This window comes from Corapipo altera, unplaced genomic scaffold, assembly GCF_003945725.1.
Source record: "Corapipo altera isolate COAL_440 unplaced genomic scaffold, ASM394572v1 71, whole genome shotgun sequence".
In the NCBI taxonomy this organism is placed as follows: Eukaryota; Metazoa; Chordata; class Aves; order Passeriformes; family Pipridae; genus Corapipo; species Corapipo altera.
Window position 1 is genome coordinate 5199241 of NW_020884916.1, and position 3314 is coordinate 5202554.

Below are 3314 nucleotides of genomic sequence, written 5' to 3' on the forward strand. Positions count from 1 at the left end.
CTCTGTGGTGTCACACATCCCACAGTGACGTCACACACCCCTCTATGGTGTCACCCCACAGTGACATCACACACCTCTGTGGTGTCACACATCCCACAGTGACATCACACACCTCTGTGGTGTCACACATCCCACAGTGACATCACACAGCTCTGTGGTGTCACACATCCCACAGTGACATCACACACCCCTGTATGGTGTCACACATCCCACAGTGACATCACACACACCTCTGTGGTGTCACACATCCCACAGTGATGTCACAGACCCCTCTATGGTGTCACACATCCCACAGTGACATCACACATCCCCTCTATGGGGTCACACATCCCACAGTGACATCTCACACACCTCTGTGGTGTCACAGCAGCTGTCACATGTCCAGCAGTGACGTCACCACCCACCTCAGGGCAGGAGCACCCCACGAGTGTTCTCCCACCCACCAGCTACATCACACCACGCCCTGTGCAGCTGCGTGATGTCACTCCCGCTGTCACACGGCTGGCAGTGATGTCACACGTGCCCGCACGATGTCCCACATGCACATGTGACATCACTGCTGGGCACCACCCGCCCCGTGCCCCTCCCCGCTGTGCCCCGCGGTGACCTCACCCTCCGCCGGGGACATGGAACGGCACCAAGGACAGCCCGGGGCTCTGGCAGGGGCGTTTATTGGGATGGGGGGTCTCCGGGGCGGGGCGGGGCAGCCGGGGGTGGGGGCAGGGCCTGGCTGCTGCGGGGCTCCGGGGGTCGCATGCGGGGGGCGATGGGGCAAAGCGGGGGCTCCTGGGCCTCGGCGGGCGGCGGCGGGGGGGGGCCGGTGGCGAGGGGGGTCCGGGAAGCAGCTGGCGGCCCCTGCAACAAGGAGAGAGCAGTCAGCCCTGGGCCTGGCCCTGCCTGCATCCCGCACCCTGAGCCCTGCCTGTGCCCTGAGCCCTGCCTGCTCCCTGTGTCCTGCCTGCTCCCTGTGCCCTGCCTGCTCCCTGAGCCCTGCCTGCTCCCTGTGCCCTGCCTGCTCCCTGTGCCCTGCCTGCTCCCTGTGTCCTGCCTGCTCCCTGTGCCCTGCCTACACCCTGAGCCTTGCCTGCTCCCTGCCTGCACCCTACACCCCGAACCCTGAGCCCTGCTTGCTCCCTGCCTGCACCCCACACCCTGAGCCCTGCCTGTGCCCTGAGCCCTGACTGCACTCTGTGCCCTGCCTGCTCCCTGCCTGCACCCTACACCCTGAGCCCTGAGCTCTGCCTGCTCCCTGCCTGCACCCTGTGCCCAGCCTGCACCCTGTGCCCTGCCTGCACCCTGCCTGCACCCAGTGCCCTGCCTGCTCCCTGCCTGCACCCTGTGCCCTGCTTGCACCCTTCCTGTACTCTACACCCAGTGCCCTGCCTGCACCCTGCCTGCGCCCTGTGCCCTACTTGCACCCTGCCTGCAGCCTACTCCCTGAGCCTTGCCTGCACCCTGCCGGTGCCCTGCCTGCACCTTCTCCACACCCTGCCTGCACCCTGTGCCCTCCAGCTGCACCCTGCCTGCACCCTGCCTGCACCCTGCCCACGCAGTGCTCCTGCAGCCTGCACCGTCTCTGTGCCCTCCCCCTGCCCACACTCTCTCCGTGCCCTACTTGCAGTCCACCCACACCCTGCCTGCACCCTTGTCCTGGCTCCACTGCTGCCTGCACCCTGCCCTCACCCAGCCTGGGAGTATGGGGGGACCTCCAGCCTGCACCTCCCTGGGCAGAGCACCCTGGCAGAGGGGGCAGAGGGGGAGAGCCCATCCCCCCTGCTGCCAGCCTGCTCAGCCCCCTAACGAGGCAGCCCTGAGGAACCTCCAGGCCCTAAGGAGCTGCACAGCACCTGCACTTGGCAGCTGCTTCCCCACTGCAGCCCCAGGGCATCCTCACCGAGTCCTCACTGCAGCCCCACTGAATTCCCACTGCATCCTCAGTTCATTCCCATCACACCCTCACTGAATCCCTGTTGCATCCTCAGTTCCTTCCCATTGCATTCCCACCGAATCCCCATTGCTTTCACACTGCATCCCCACCACATCCCCACTGCTTCCCCATTGCATCCCTGCTGTGTCCTCACTGTGTTTCCACTGTGTCCCCACTGGATCTTCAGTAAATCCCCACTGCATCCTCAATTTGTTCCCACCACAGCCCCACTGAATTCCCACTCATCAGCACATCCCTGCTGCATCTCCCTGAATCTCCAGTGAGTTCCCACTGCATCCTCACTGCATCCCCACTGCCACTGCACTACATCCCAGTTCAATTCCCATTGCATCCTCACTTTATCCCTTCTGCATCCAAGTTCCATCCCCGCTCCATCCTGAGTTCATCCCCACTGCATCCCAGCTGCATTCCAGTTCCATCCCCGCTACAGCCTCAGTTCCTTCCCGTTGCTGCCCCATTGCATCCTTTTTGAATCCCCACTGTTTCCTCACTGTATCCTCAGTTCCTTCCCACTACATCTCCACTGCATCCTTGTTGAATCTCCACTGCATTCTCTGTTCCTTCCCACTACGTCTCCACTGCATCCTCCTTGCATCCCCACTCCATCCTCACTGCATCCCAGTCCCATCCCTGCTCCATCCCCACCAGCCCCGCCACAGACACGTGGCCAAGCCTGCATCACGCCCTCCCCGCCGCTAACCCCAAACCAGCATTCCCGGTATCCGAGGCCATTCCGCGCTCCCGGTGCCGGCTCGGCACAGGGCACGGCCCGGGCACGGAGCAGCTGCCCCCCGGGCTCCGATGCCACGCGGCCTCGGCACCGTGGGCGCTTTTTAAATTTACCTTTTCCTGCCAGGAGACTGTGACACAGGCTTTTAAAAATAGCATGTGCTGAGGCGAGGCGCTCGGGGTGGTGTTGCTAAGGGAGAGATTCAATCCAAATCTAGGGCTGCGCCTTCCCATCCTACTTCCCATCCTTCCCAACTACTACGGCGCGCGCCCAAAATTAGGGCAAGGCAGGGGCTGCCTGCTCGCGTGCTTCCATCTCCTGGGAGGAAAAACCCCTTCTTCCTCCCAAATCTGTGCAGGGAAGGATGCTCCATCTCATATCTGCACGGGGAAGGATGCTCCATCCCAAATCTGTGCAGAGAAGGATGCTCCATCCCAAATCTGCATGGGGAAGGATGCGCCATCCCAAGTCAACACAGGGAACGATGCTCCATCCCAAATCAGCATGGGGAAGGATACTCCATCCTAAATCTGCACAGGGAAGGATGCTCCATTCCAAATATGCATGGGGAAGGATGCTCCATCCCCAATCTGTGCAGGGAAGGATGCTCCATCCCAAATCTGTGCAGAGAAGGAT

General features: G+C 62.1%; 1 protein-coding gene across 1 annotated transcript in view; it reads right to left on the bottom strand.

The window, feature by feature from the left end:
• Nucleotides 1-653: 653 nt before the first annotated feature.
• The window catches only part of NRGN (neurogranin), a 6155-nt gene continuing 3494 nt past the window's right edge, over nucleotides 654-3314 (bottom strand). The window contains exon 3 of the mRNA XM_027655563.1: nucleotides 654-855. The gene's annotated coding sequence lies outside the window, so the exon portion shown is untranslated. The remainder of the gene's footprint in view (nucleotides 856-3314) is intronic.